The 15,665-nt window shown below is 39.6% G+C and overlaps 1 long non-coding RNA gene across 1 annotated transcript in view; it reads right to left on the bottom strand.

Annotated features, from left to right (window-relative positions):
- Nucleotides 1–13,116: 13,116 nt before the first annotated feature.
- Nucleotides 13,117–15,665, bottom strand: part of LOC148005568 (uncharacterized) — an 83,958-nt gene continuing 81,409 nt past the window's right edge. Inside the window, exon 3 of the long non-coding RNA XR_015620592.1 lies at nucleotides 13,117–13,720. This is a non-coding gene — a long non-coding RNA (uncharacterized LOC148005568). The remainder of the gene's footprint in view (nucleotides 13,721–15,665) is intronic.

Raw genomic sequence — 15,665 nt, 5'->3', positions numbered from 1 at the left:
TTTCTGTATATGCCCAGGAGTGATACACCTGGGTCCTCATGTACAGCAATGTCCAATTATCTGAAAAATCTGCAGACTGATTTCTAGAGTGGCTGTACTAGCTTGCAATACTATCAACAACTGAAGATTGTTCCTTTTTCTCTATATCCTTGGCAGCATCTGCTGTCACCTAAGGGTTTTTTTTTTTTTATGTTAGTCATTCTGACTGTTGTGAGGTGGAATCTCAGGATTCTTTTGATTTGCATTTCCCTGATGATTAAGCTTGTTGAACATTTCTTTAGGTGTTTCTCAGCCATTCGATATTCCTCACCTTAGATTTCTTTGTTTAGCTCTGTACCCATTTTTTTAATAGAGTTATTTGGCTCTCTGGAGTCTAACTTCTTGAGTTCTTTGTATATTTTGGATATTAGCCCTCTATCAAATGTAGGATATGTAAAGATCTTTTCCCAATATATTGTTTGTCATTTTGTCCTAATGACAGTGTCCTTCACCTTGTAGAAGCTTTGCAATTTTATGAGGTCCCATTTTTCTATTCAATGTCTTACAGCATACGCCATTAGTGTTCTGTTCAGAAAATTTCCATAGTGCCATATATTCAAGGCTTTTCCCTTCTTTTTTCTCATTTTTTGAGTGTAGCTGGTTTCCTTTTTTCTAGTGTGCATGTGTGTGTGTGTGTCTGTGTGAGATTGTGTGTGTGTGTGTGTGTGTGTGTGTGTGTGTGTGTGTGTGCGCGAGTAGGTGTCTTTGTGCCACTTGGACTTGAACTTTGTACTGGGATATAAGAAAGGACTGATTTGCATTCTTCTACATGCTGTTTGTTGCTATCTTTTTCTCCTGGATGGTTTTAGTTTCTTTGTCAAAGACCAAGCGAACTAATTTTGGGGGTTCATTCCTGATTCTTCAATTCTATTGCATTGACTTACCTGCTATCTCTGTCCCAAGACCATTATCACTATTGTTTTGTAATACAACTTGATGTCAGGGATGGTGATTCCCACAGAAGTTCTTTTATTGTTGAGAATATTTTTCACTATCCTGGGTTTTATTTATTATTCCAAATAAATTTGAAAATTTCTCTTTCAAACTCTATAAAGAATTGAGTTAAAATTTTGATGGGGATTGTATTGAATCTGTTTATCACTTTTGGCAAGGTGGCCATTTTATAATATGAGCAATCCAAGAGCAATGGAAATCTTTCCATCTTCCGAGATCTTTTCGATTTCTTTCTTCAGAGACTTAAAGTTCTTGTCAAACAGATCTTTCATTTGCTTGGTTAGAGTAACACCAAGGTATTTCATATTATTTGTGACTATTGTGAAAGGTATAGTTTCCCTAATTTCTTTCTCTGCCTCCTTATCCTTCGAGTAGAGGAAGGCTACTGATTTGTTTGAGTTAATTTTATATCCAGCCACTTTGCTGAAGTTGTTTATCAGGTTTAATAGTTCTCTTGTGGAACTTTTGGGGTCACTTAAGAATACTATCATATTATCTGCAAATAGTGATATTTTGATTTCTTCTTTTCTAATATGTATCACTTTGTCTTCCTTTTGTTTTCTGATTGCTCTAGCTACGACTTTGAGTACTATATGCTATAGGTAGTGAGAGGGTAGGCAGCTTTGTTCAGTCCCTGATTATAGTGGGATTGCTTCAAATTTTTCTCCACTTAGTTTGATATTGGCTACTCATTTGCTGTACGTTGTTTTTACTATGTTTAGGTATAGACCTTGAGTTCCTGATATTTCTACAATTTTTAAACTAAAAGGGTGGTGAATTTTTTTCAATTGCTCTCTCAGCATCTAATGAGATGATCATGTGTTTTTTCTTTGTGTTTATTTATAGAGTGGATTATGCTTATGGATTTCTGTATATTGAAACATCCCTAAATCTTTGCATTTTCTTTGAAGGTTATGTCAATGTTTTCTATAGAATATTCTGCCTCTTAGCTACTCTCTTCTATCTCTTGAGTTCTGTCGGTTATGCTAGTGTCTGTCTCCTGATCTCTTTCGTAGGTTTTCTATCTCCAGGGTTGTCTCCAGTTGTGATTTCTTTAACGTTTCTATTTTTCCTTTTTATCCTGGATGATTTTGTTCAATTCTTTCATCTGTTAGATTGTGATTTTCTATAATTCTTTAAAGGATTCTTGTGTTTCCTCTTTAAGGGATTCTACCTGCTTTCCTGTATTTCTTTAATGGGGCTATTTATATCCTCCTCAAAGTTCTCTAACATCATCATGAGTTGTGATTTTAAAATCAAAATCTTTCTTTGCCAGTGTGTTTTGGCACCCAGGGCTTGCTATGGTAGGGAAACTGGGTCCTTATGATTCCAAAGGGCCTTGATTTTTGTTGCTTAGGTCTTGCCCTTTCCTCTGGCTATCTGCTTATCTCTTGTGTTAGCTAGTCTTGCTGTCTCTGACACAGGCTGCCCCTCCTATAAGTATTTGTGTCAGCACTTCTGGAGTCAGTCTTTCTTCCAGTGTGATCTGGGTACAGACAGCTGTTGCAAAGGATAAGCTTAGAGTGCACGTGGAAACAGAAATGATCCTTTCCCAAATTGTTCCTTGTTTCCCATGTCCAGATGACTCCAGACAGGTTCTTCCTGGGCCAGAAATAGAAACAGTGTTGGTGGTGTTCCCTGTGCTCTTAGGATTGTCCACATGTCTGATATTCCAGCTCTCTCCCCATGGGATCTGTATATAGAGAACTGTGGCAAAGTGTCAGCCCGGGTGCAGGCGGAAACCACAAACTTCCTTTCCCAGATTACTCCTAGTTACTTGTTTCCTGAGGGCTCTTGGTGGATCTCTTGGGGCAGAAGTGGTAGTCTTACCTGTGCTCTCAGATTTGTCAGCACTCCTGGGGACAGGCTTTCTCCCAGTAGCAGCTGGGTACAGTGAGCTGTGGCACAAGGTCAGTTCTGAATGTAGGCAGAAACTGGAAACTTGCTTTTCTTTTTGTTTCAGTTTTGGTAGATCACAAATGTCCAGGATTTGGTCTATTTTCTCCTTGGCTTTCTAGCTTGCTGCTATATATTTGTTTGTAATCTTCCTCAGTGAACTCTTGTATTTGCATTTCTTTGCTCTCTCTCTCTACCTACAATACCTCCTTTGTTAAAGAGAAAACCCCAAGTATTTGTTGCATTTTGCTTCAAGTACTTTTCTGTTTTCTCCACAAGGTACTGTTTTGATTAGACATAGCCTCTCTTGGTGCATGTGTTTGAGTGCTTGGCCCACATGTCATGGCTGTATTAGTGGCATAGCCTTGTTGGAGTAGTTGTGCCTTAGTGGAAGAGGAGTGATACTGTGAGGTGGGTTTTTAGGTTTTCTATGCTCAGGCTTTACCCTGTAGGGAATGAGACTTGACTTCTTGTCAGACGCCCAATGTCTCGCCAGTAAGAATGATGCGCGGCAACAGGATTCTCCTGCGAACAAGCCTTTACTGTACAGCTCTCTTGAACAGGGACAGGGGACCACAAACAGCAAGAGCGCTCACCTTATATACACAACAGTATGCTAATAATCCTTCAGGGATTGGCGGGGCACGGGTCACCCCACTATCACCCCACTATCACCCCACTACTTGTCCTCCAGGGACTGTCGGAGAATGAATCACCTCACTAGCGTGGTACCACCCCTCATTAGCATATTAACAGCCAACTGACACCAGGTAGAAAAACCGCACATGTGGAGTACCGTTGTTCACCACTGGAGGGCGCCCTACATCTCCCCCTTTTTTGTTTAATAAAATGACTGGTCTAGATCTGGGTGTCACGTCAATCTTGTCATTGCTCCTGTCTTAGGTCCTTCTCATCCAAACTCGGCCTTACCTGTCATAGAGTTTCCCTATCGCCACTGGGCCCCATGTCTTAGGTTGGTCCGAGCTCAAGGAAAGTTGCCCGTCTCTGGATACAATGACGCCATATGACAGTGACAAAAATGATCTAGGGCGAACTCTTAATCTTTCAAAGAGGCCAGTCATATGTTGGGAGAAACACCCTTTTTGATGGCGGTCATAGCCTGGTAAACAACCACTTTGTGTCTGGCATGTTCTCTTATTAAACGGCCAATAAGCCAGAGACATACTCTGCATCCCAGGAGGACAATAGCTCCCCAGGCAAACATGCCGCCCACTCCTTAACAAGGGAGAAAGCATTGGTAATCCATGAGGTAAAGTCTTCAACTGTGATGGGGTCCAGCCTAGTGCTGTTGCGGACAGCAATCTGCATCAGCAATTGTCTTGATAGTTGCTCTGCTTTCATGGACCAGTTTCCTTTCAGATAATTCGAGATTTCTTTGCTCTGTTGAGAATGCTGAGAAAAATTAGCTCGCAAAGGAGTAATGCATAAACCTCTAAGGGAGGAAACGCAAGACAGCTGTGTCATATGATACAGTGCTTCAATTTGTTCTTGAACTAAATCTATCCTTTGATTAGCTAATAAAAAGCCAGATGCCAAATGGGTACATTGCTCACATTAGAGCTTATATTATATTGAATACTGAAATGTGGCTCTACACAACCAAACACAGAGCAGGGAAGAGGTCTTAACAGTAAAACATAAGGTATGCGACAGAGAAAAGTTATTGGCGGCATACTGTTGGGGCATTTCTCCATTTGGCACTATACAGGCAACATCACGCAAACAGGAAGTAGAGAAAAAGGTTGGCAAAACAGTAGAGTTGCTATGAATTGGCAAGGGTACTGGTCAGGATCTGGCATTAGCCCACAAGATGAGTGAATCAACCTGGATTACCATTCCCAGTAATACTAGGGTTCGTAGTCTCATCTTCATGAAGAGCAGGAGGCAATCTTCGAGTCAAGCGCTCAGGTACCCATATTGGATTTTCTTGATTCTGCAGAAAAACACAAATCGCTCCCCTAGATCTCGAAATCATGGGATCTGGGCCATGCCATTCATCAGTTAAGACATCCTTCCACTTTACTTCTGCATTACTCACCGGTGTAGTAGTAGCATGGCGATCCGCAGTAGAGCGACCATGTGCATGCAAAATTAAGAAATTTAGAGTAAAAAGAGCTAAAAGAAAGTCTTTGTACCTTTTTAGCATTGCCTTTTCCAGTCTTTTTTCTACTTTCCTCAAGGATAATCGTGCTTCCTTGGTTAAAACACGGGGTGAAGTAAGCTGAGAATCCCCTTTCAGGATCTCATAAAGTGGTTGTAAATCTACATTGGGCATTTTAATATAGGGTCAAATCCCATTTATGCTTCCTAGTAATTTCTGAAAGTCATTTAATGTTTTTAAATGATCTTTTTGTAATTCAATTTTCTGAGGGGAAATACTATGAGGAGTAATTTTAGTTCCTAGCTATTCCCCCATTTGGCCCATTTGAACCTTTTCAGGTGCTATGAACAATTGATTTTTTCCAAGCACCTTAACCACTTTTGCATAGGCCACTTCTAGGGTGCTACAATCTTCATATTTCTCCCTCTCACACTGAGCAGCCTCTTCCTCGAGATCAGCCTCATCATCCCAAAATCCAGTTTCCAAAACACTGAGTCTATCCTTCATGCTACAAGGTTTGACTGCCAATTCCTACATATGAACACATGATGGTCTCCAATACTTAAATAAAGAGACATTGCCTTAAAATCTTTTAGAAGCCTGGTTTCTAGGAAAAGATTTCCATAAAAATATCATCCCAATTTAGACATGTTTCCCTAGATTGGCTCATGCCACACGTTGTCTAGAATGACTCTATCCAAATTTACCAGTTTTATGTCAACTTTCAGTTACCAATGTCACATTTTTTAACCATATCCAATAACTTAAAAGACAATAGTCCATAACCAAGGCATGTAGAGAATATTTATACATTTAAAACCAATCAGAAACAAAAATGAAGTGGCTACACTTACCTTTAATATTTAAATCAATCACCATTTTTACTTTTTCTAGCTGTAGTTTTAAGAGAAACACCTTGTTACCTGTTGAGTCCAATAATCACAGTCAAAGATTTTTCTAAGAGAGACAGCCATCAGTTCCATTTCCTTAGAAGCTGTGAAGCTCCTGGTGTCTTTAGGATTGGCTAGTATAAACATTTAGCCAGCCCCCTGGGGAGCTTGCCCAGCCAACTTAGGCTTCTAGCTACAGATGCAGGCTCCAAAAGCCAATTGAAACTTTTTATTTATTTGTTCCTTTCTTGAAAGGAGTTAAAGCTACATCAATGGGTGAATCAACCAGCATTTAAAATTTTAACCGTTTCTTTTAAACATGAAACATAGAACATTCAAGCAATGAGAAGCAAAACCCAGACATAAATTGACATACATGGACAGCTTGGTGCACCAAAGACAGACAATAGACACAGAGGAAAAGAACTAGATGGTGTTCCACCAAAAGGACCCAGACATCCTACCTAAAGAACCCAGAACCAGAAATAAGCACTTCTCCAATAGGAGCCAGCAAGGAGGCAAGACATCTCCCACCTCCTTCTGTTCCCAGGAGAGCTCCAAAAAGTTTAAGCTCATTTCCTTCTTTTGCCAAAGCATCTGTGGAAAGTTGGGGAGGACTGTTTTTCTCAACCCCATTCTCTCTCTTGTCTAGGGTGTAAACTGTCTCTAGTCAGGGTCCACAGACTAAAAGCATCTATGAGAATCAACTTTGCTTCTCTAGATTTTAACATAACTCTAAAAGAACACATACACAAAAACATTTTACCATTACCTTGTCCCCTTTTGACCACTACCACTACCCCAAATCTTTATCTTTGCACATGCTTTCAATTTCTGCGATCCTTCTGAATTCTGCTTACTGGGGCCTTTAAAATCTGTATCCACTACCTGAGCTCCCATTTGAGGCGTCAATACGAGTCTGGTGGTGGAACTGAGGTCGAGTCCTGTGCTTCCTTTTGTTGCTCTGCGGGAGGCCCAGGACCCCATGGTTCTACCTTTAGTTTCACTTTCTCTAGGCTGTCGGTGATACTTCCTAGATTGTCTGACATTTCTAAGGTCAAGGCTTTCAAAGAAGAATATATCTTATTTGTTCCCTGGTCCTGATTATCTTCTTTTATTTTTTATCTCTGCCTTCTCTCTGTTCCTTTTATCTCCTTTTCTTTTCTTTTTTTCTTTCGAGACCTTTTCTCCCTCTGACATACATTCTTGTTGCTCTGCAAGGACCCTCTGACCTGTCCTAACGGCTCTAACAGCTTCCTCACATCGTTTATCCTCTAAGCAGGCAGGGACCATTAGCCAAAGTGGTTTTGGTCCGGGCTTAAGCTTGCTGTCTGTGGCTTCTCTATCCCACACAAAGAAAAAAAAATTACCAGCCTTGCCCACAAAGGATCCATAACTTTCAGTTTCTTCACAGTGGCTCTCCACCTAGGCCCATATCTTTTTTCCTCATATATGGCTGCCTCTTCCTCTAATTCCTCCTCCTCCGACTCTGACAACTCTTGCTCAGAGTCAATGCCAGCCAGTTCTAAGGCTTCTAATTCTTTTAATGAATACAAAGTATCCTCTCCAGATGACTTGTACTTTGTCCTCCGGGGCACACCTATTTTTTCCTCCGGCGGCATTTCTTCCGCCTTTTGTATCTCTTTCACTTTTGTTTTAGTATCCTTTTTCTTTTTGCGCGCTCCTAATTTCTCACTCCGCTCTGTTTCTGACATGCTCTCTTAAATCGAAAAAGGGGCATGCCTCTCGAAGCCTAATTTCTCACTCTGCTCCGTTTCTGACATGCTCTGTTCCAAAAAGTGGCATGCCTCTCGAAGCTTACCTTTTAATTTACCTTCTCGCAGTTCTGACTGAAGGGTCCCCTCGGCACTGGCGATGTTGGTTCCCGGGTTTCGGCACCACATATCGCTCACCCAATGTCTCATCAGTAAGAACGACACGCGGCAACAGGATTCTTCTGCGAACAAGCCTTTACTGTACAGCTCTCTTGAACAGGGACAGGGGACCACAAACAGCAAGAGCGCTCACCTTATATAAACAACAGTATGCTAATAATCCTTCAAGGATTGGCGGGGCATGGGTCACCCCACTATCACCCCACTGTCATCCCACTATCACCCCACTACTTGTCCTCCTGGGATTGTCGGAGAATGAATCACCTCACTAGCATGGTACAGCTCCTCATTAGCATATTAACAGCCAACTGACACCAGGTGCAAAAACCGCACATGTGCAGTACCGTTGTTCACCACTGGAGGGCGACCTACAACTCCTTGGTTCCTGTTGACAACAATCTTTCATGTTGTCTTATCATCAAGATATAGAACCCTCAGCTGTTTCTTCATCACCATGTCAGCCCTGTATGATGCCATGTTTCCTGCTGCGATAATGGATGGAACCTGAGAAACTGCAGCCAGCCGCAATTAAATATTTTCTTTGATGAGAGTTGCCTTAGTCATTTTTTCTTTTCTCAGCAAGAAAATCCTAATCCTCTTTACTACCTTTTATTACTCTCCACCCTCTTTGAACTTCTTCCTTCCTCTGCAAATTTTCCCTTCTACTTTTCCATATTTATTTAATTTTCAATATGGCTATATTTCATGAGGATCTGGTTGTCTAGACTGGGTGATCCATGAGCTACTAGGATCCCCAGTATCTGTCAGTTCAAGTTTTATTCATTTATTTACTTTTTTTAGGTTTTCTTGGGTGTTAAGAATATGAATTTGGACCATCAGAGAATGGCAAGTACTATATAAACTATTCCATCTCCCTGGTACCTAACTGGGAAAAAGGTTCATAGTATAGTGAGATACCTGTGTCCAAGAGACAGGATATATAGAAGCTGTTGTCCTCTGGGACAGTGCTATTTCCAATAGTAGATTCTTTATCAGGACATCACTGTGCTATACCAGCCTGTAGTCTAGGGGAAAAATAAGTGACATTGACTCCTCATTTTCTGAAAAGAAACTATTTTTTGAGCTCAAGGCTGTTGCTAGAACTGCTTTCTTTCCCTGTGGTGATTGAGCAATGCTATTGTTTGTAGTGATCAATTCCTCTAGGACTCTCCTGTTTAATTTTTCTCTGGAACAAATGACAGACTAGCAGAGTCACAGTTGCCAGTGGGCTGTGTTCCGTCTGTGCTGTCAGCCTACACTTCTGTGCTCTGTTTAGGTTACTTTGTTATTCCTTGGTCACCCTGGAAGTATAGGAGTATACTTGCTTTTCTTTACCTGGGAACTTCTTATTAATTATGCTTGCATTTTGTATTTAGGGTTTGATTGCTTCTGACTCTTACATTTGTATTAAAATATTTTTATTTATACATATATGTATTCTATTTTATGTGTATAGGTGCTTATGTATATATGTATAGCACCTGTGTGACTGGTGGCCAAGGAGGACAGAAGAAGATGTTTTATCTTTTGAAATAAGAGTTACTTACAGTCCTGTGCCACCATGTGTGTTCTGGGAATTGGATCTTGGTGCTTTGTAAAAGAACTGAATGCATTTTATCACTGAACCATACCTTTAGCCACTTTTTTGCATTTATATTATTTTTTATACTAATGTATGGCACATGTATGTGTGTAGGTTACAATATCACTCTGGGGAGTCACTTCTCTCCTATAATCTTGTGGAATTGGGACAAGGGTTTCAGGTCTTTAGGCCTGAATTTCCATAAAAACGTGTTTTAGGATTTTGATGGTTTTGTTGACTCAATAAATCTATAGAGAAAAAAATATGTCTGTAATATTATGACTTTCTATAATGTAGCCAGCTTTAGAGTGTCAGCTTTGGTCATATCACCTAAGTCATCATTAGTTGAGAATCAATTTGCATGTTTATTTTTAGTTTGGGGATTTCCAGACCAACTTATATAAAGCTGAGACAAAAATCGGTGTGAAGGTAGGTTTGTGGTTTTGAATTCCCAGGAATGTGTTTGCATATTTATGAGTTGTACTGTTGTGTATTTCTTATATAAAGTGAATTTCGCTTTTTTTTAAAAAAAATAATCTACTATTTAGTGAGAGATTTTTCTTTCCAAGTACATAAATTTTAGTTTAGATTTAACTCTGTGAAAGTCTCAAGCCCCAATTCTCATAGGGCTTACCAATTCCCCATCATCTTGTCCAAGTTGTTACAATAAAAGTGTGAGTTTTCTAAGATTTAGGAGGTACCATTCACTTCTGTAGAACATCATAATTGAAGAGTGTGCCCTGTAGATATCTAGAATTTCTTGGTATTCTCTTTTAAAATATTTATTTGTATTTATTTATTTATATTTGTGTGTACATGTGTGTTATATGTCTACATGTATGCAGGCAAGTGCATATGCCCATGTGTACATGGGCCCGGAAGAGTATATTGAATCGCCTGGAGTGATAGTTGCAAGTTGATTGCCTTCCCTGTACCTATTCTCCTTCCTTCCTTCCTCCCTTCCTTCCTTCCTTCCTTTCTTCCTTCTTTCCATTATTCTTTTCTTTCTTCCTTCTTTCCTACATTCCTTATTTTCTTTCAAACAAGGTCATAATTTGCATCCCTGTATGGCTTGGAAATCTTATCTATAAAACCTGGCCTTTAACTCATAGAGCCATCTGCCTCTGCCTCCATTTTTTTTAATTGTAAACTCAGCAAAATTCCCAAGCATTCTTACATGTAGGTACCTGATGTTTATAAAGAATAATGATGGAGCTATACAGACAGATCATGTTCTTTTCTTGGTATACTATCTATTTTTCTTAGATTACCTGGTATTTCTACAAGAAAATTCTTTCAATTTCTGTATCTTATCTGTCCTTTGATGACTTAATACATGTGTCAAGTATGTGGGATTTTTTTTATCCCACCCAACCTCATCTTCCTCAGTCATGGCATTCATACATTCTCCTACTTTCCCTTTATTAAACATTTATTGACAACTTTGGGGAAAGAAAGAAGATGTTCACACTGTCTACTCTTCTCTGCAGAACAGACCTTAGGAATCTCCCTGTGGCTAATAGATTGTTTTTCTTTCTGTTTGTTTCATTCTGTTTTTGTCTTTGACCTACAGATTTTAACCAGGATTGTACTTATAGCTGCAAGTTTGGAATTATCCCATAGTGCCTGCAAGGGTCACTGTTCAGCTCACTAAATGTCTACTCTAGAATCTATTGGATGTCAATAGTTCAGCAGGAAGTATAAGACCCCATGAATCCCTCTCTGATCCATTATTGATGCTGACAGCATTCATAGTCTTTCTAATAATGTATTTTTGACTCAACATCCCCTATGATGGTCCCTTATCATGGTCCCCACTGATACTCCCATCATATAGCTCATTCGCCCAATACCTCTCATGTTCCCCTTTGAGATGGTGGAGGCCTCATGTGGGTATTCCCCTATACAGGCACATCAAGTGGCTTTTGGGCTTGGTACCTCCTGTCCTACAGAGGACAGAAGGGGCAGGTCAGTTAGGGGACTGAGTTCCACATACAGGCAACAAGTTTAGGGATAAACCCTGCTCTATTTGTTAAGGAACTCACATGAAGATCAATCTGCATATCTATTACATATATGTGTGGAGCCTAAGTCCAGTTCCTGTATGCTATTTGTGTCGTGTCTTCGTCTCTGACGACCCCCAACACCTCATGTTATTTGACTCTGTACACTCATGGCGTTTCTATCCCCTTTGTACCCAGAATCCCTGCCTTAACTCTTTGATAAGAGTCCCTGTGCTCTATTCAATAAACATTGAATGAATAAACAGCCATGTATTGTTGCGTTTGTTTCAATGAGATGCTTAATAGAGCCTGTCAATGGATGGTTATGCTAGGCTCCTGTCTCTAAGCATAAGAGAGTATAAGTATTTGTTTCAGGGCCTGATCCTTGCACATTGAATGAATTTCAAGTTGGGCTGGGTATTGGTTGGCCATTCCAGTAGTCTCTGCTACATCTTTGCCCCTGCATTTTTGGTAGACAGCACTAATTTTTGGCCAAAAGTTTTATGGGTGGTTTGAAATTCTAAACAGTCATAGGGTTGCCTTGGCAAATGCGGGACATCAGGAAATAAGTGGAAAAATGGCTGAGACAGGTATGCTTATGTAGCATGGAGAATGAGGAGTTTATATTCACGTCTTATGTGGAAAATTCTTCATAAATTTGTTCAGAAAAATCTAAAATTAGATCCAGCAGTACAGGAGAATACTTAGAGGATCTTGACTGAAGATTGGTCAAGGAGGGAACTCTGAGCTAATGGGAACCAGTTAATAGAATATACAAGATAGTACCAGCATCTCTGTTGACAGCCCTGCTCGTGTGATGTCTGCTGTACTCTGTTTGACAACTGGGGTGGTTACTGTTGTATATTATGCTATACTGTAGTGTTTCATTTCAGATATGTGAACTGTAGAGGGAGAAGTCTCTGTTTATTCATAATACTTATGATTATGAGCGTACAGGCTAATATCAATTGTCAACTTGAGGTGATATAGAATCACAAAAAGGCAAGACACTGAGATGCCTGTGAGAGATATTTTCTCACTCTCCTCTATGTAGCTCTCTCTTGGTAAATATTGTTCCACCTCTTTTATTCTAAACATACTTCTATCTTTATGCCAAGCAGATGCAGGGATACATTCCTCATGAAAAATGTTCATCCCTAAAAGAAGTCTTGCTTAATAAGGGTTGGGCCTTTCTATGTAAAGACTACTTCATTTTAGATTCCAGTCCATAGACCGAAAAAATGACAACAAAACCCAATAACAAGAACAAAAATACCGGCATAGACATAGCACCACATAACAACTCCAAGATCGAAATAAAAAAATGAATCCTAAGACTTGCACTCACAGATTCCCTCTTTGGAAAGCAAAAGCAGCATGGAGAGGAAAGCAACTCATCCTGGGAATCTAAAACTTCCACCTAAAATTCCTCCAGTTGAAAGGTGGTCATGGGTTCAGGATCATTTCACTGACCCCTGGAACTGTGACCCTCCAGTGTTTTCACTCTTTGTCACTTGGTGCCAAGCTGTGCATATCAAAAATTCAAGGCTTTTTTTTTTTTCAAAAACAAGAGTAAGAACAGACAGACAATACCCAAAGATATTAGACATTTACTACCTGCCAGTGCCATACTCTCTTGGCCTGAGTCTTGTGTTTTGGAGTTTCCCAGAAAATGTACCAAATGTTATGCCCTGATAACGAAAGCCCCAGAGACCATGAGGAACCATCACTCCAATGCAAGCATACCAAAGTCTTTATTTAAGTTCCAGCTCAGCCGGCAAACTGCCCCAAGTTAGCAGGATAGATGAATAACTCCAAGGTCCAGGGGAAAGTGGTTTATAAAGGGAAAATTGTCACAAAGGAATTTTCAAACCTTGGCATTACATGATTGCTAAAAAGGGTAAAGGAATGTTCCACCACATCTGGTCAAACCACAGAGAGGGTTCATATGTTTAAAAGAAATATCTTGACCTGGGAATGACATGTTTTCTTAGACTACCCTGTTATTATCGACTAGATGCAGCTGTGTCTATTATCCAATTGCCAGCACATTTTGCTTCTTTAACAAAACCCAACAGTCAGGGTAATGCGTCTCTGAGGGAAAGTTAACTGAAAAACAAAAAGGAATATTTTTTTGCTACTTTAATCCCTTCACTCCTTCTCCAGATGTTTCTTTCTTAGAGTTGAGTCTTGAAGCTGTTGTGGTGATTCCAAGTTTCCTGAAGGCACTGTTTAACAAGTTTTGGTGCTTGGACAATCTGGACTGACACTTCATTGCCCTTGATGGATATTTGCTGCACACCTTATGCTTCTTCCTGTTAAAGTCCTCTCTCTACCTGCTAAAAAAGAATGCAATTAATGACAATTCCATGGAAAAATGAATTATGCACAAATTTCAGTCTATCCTAAGAACTTATTACTTAAATTAGCATTCAAAACACTAATGAGTGCTGTTAGTAATCATGATAACGAAAACTTTAGAAGAGTTATTAAAGGATCAAAACTTAGTGGAAATTTAGAAGCTGACAAGTTATAACTGAAATCCTAGGTTTTTAACATACAACTTTATAAATAAGGTACTTGTATGTATAGGAAGAGATTTGGATCATGAAGTTTATGACAAGTCTTAGTACCTTCCTAAAAGCCAAAGTCAGCAGTTTTAGAAACCCTGATGTTCTTCTATTCTTTACAGAATTGTAGTGAAGAAAGGAATTATTTTGAAAAATGTGTTCGAAACAGAGACACAGAGGAACATCCTGGCTCAGTAAACTTCCTATATTTCTGAATAAATTTGTCAATTCAAAACTTTACTTGTACATGACCCTTGCTTAAGCAAAGGGTCTGAACATATTTTAAGAATCAACAGAAAAGGACAGTGGTCTTATGTCAGACATAAAATAACTATAGAGGAAGGAAAGGGAGAAATAAATAAGGATTAATGTTTCAAATTCTGTAGATAGTCAGGATCGGTATAATAGTTAATAGGAAGTAACATTTAGTCTATTCACTTTATGTCCAATTGAAACACAATAAAATTCAAATAGAGTCATCCTCGTTAATCCATTTGAAGCTGCAAGGCTGTATCATACCCCCGTAAAGAAGAAGATATTGAGTTGGAAGAAAATTGATTTTATAGTAATGTTAATTTTTACTTCTTAAAATTGCTATTTGCTTGACTTGTTGTTCTTTCAATATTCTTAGGTAATCAAGGAAGACTTAACAAGAAAATGTATTTTGAAAAGCTGTGTAATCAATGCATAACATTTCTGAGAAAGTTATATGTGTAAATAAATCTTAAAAGAAACAGAAGTTGTCAGAGTAAGAAAAGCCATATCAAAATGTGCTTCCTCTCTGTCTTTTCTCCTATGTAACAAATGATATCCTACTTGTGATCCTTTTTGCCCTTAACTGCTCTTGTATTTACCCTTCTCTAGACCCTGATCTCAGCCAATGCTCATCCCAGGCATAGATTGAAGGGGAAGAACATACATTCGGACTAATGTATGAATTTATTACCTTGGGGCAGATGACTTCCCTTTAAAGTCCTAATGAAAAAGCATGATGTGAATCCAATAGAGTCCTTACTGAGGAACCAGTGAGATCACTTGTAGGGAGCTGCGACATGCCGTGCCGTGCCTTAAAGATGGTGCTGCTTTCTGCCTTCCATTCTCCCAATGGTGAGCACTCCTTGTAGTAAAGAAGTCCTTATTTGGCTATGCCTGCCTGGACTGCTAGCTTCCCCATAGTGACAGCCTATGTGCATGACCCATGTGGCTTGCTAGGATTGACCAGCGCAGTGGTTCCACCGGGTCAGAAGGTTGTATCAATGTTCCTGAGTAAACTGCTTGAAGAAGATTTCCTCTGGTCGTGTCTTACTTGCTGGTCGAGGTTGGGCACGGCAATCACTGAGTTTATAGAACATGGGTAAAGAATTACTGGTAAGAGTGTGAAGGAATGAGAAACCAGCTGCTTTGGAATGTCTTCACAGTGGCTCACCCAAAGTAATAGATTGATTTCTCATGAACAACCTTCCACAGTAATTTTGCTTTACAGCCTAGACTCTGACAGGAATGATTCTCTCACTCTCCTCACGAGAATGTCAACAATCCACAGGCTCTGATGATTTCTAAGAAGGCAGGCAAAGCTGATCTGATGAACAGGGTAGGAGCTATGCCTGGAAAATAGTTATCTACCATGATGAAGAGGAAAGAGTTTGACATTAAAATCTTTAGGAGGAAAAGTGATCCATGTTTGATAGATTTTATCAACTTAATAAAAACAAGA

This window comes from Rattus norvegicus, chromosome 5 (assembly GCF_021556685.1).
Source record: "Rattus norvegicus strain SHRSP/BbbUtx chromosome 5, alternate assembly SHRSP_T2T, whole genome shotgun sequence".
NCBI classification, from domain to species: domain Eukaryota; kingdom Metazoa; phylum Chordata; class Mammalia; order Rodentia; family Muridae; genus Rattus; species Rattus norvegicus.
This window is presented reverse-complemented; position numbering and strand designations above follow the sequence as displayed.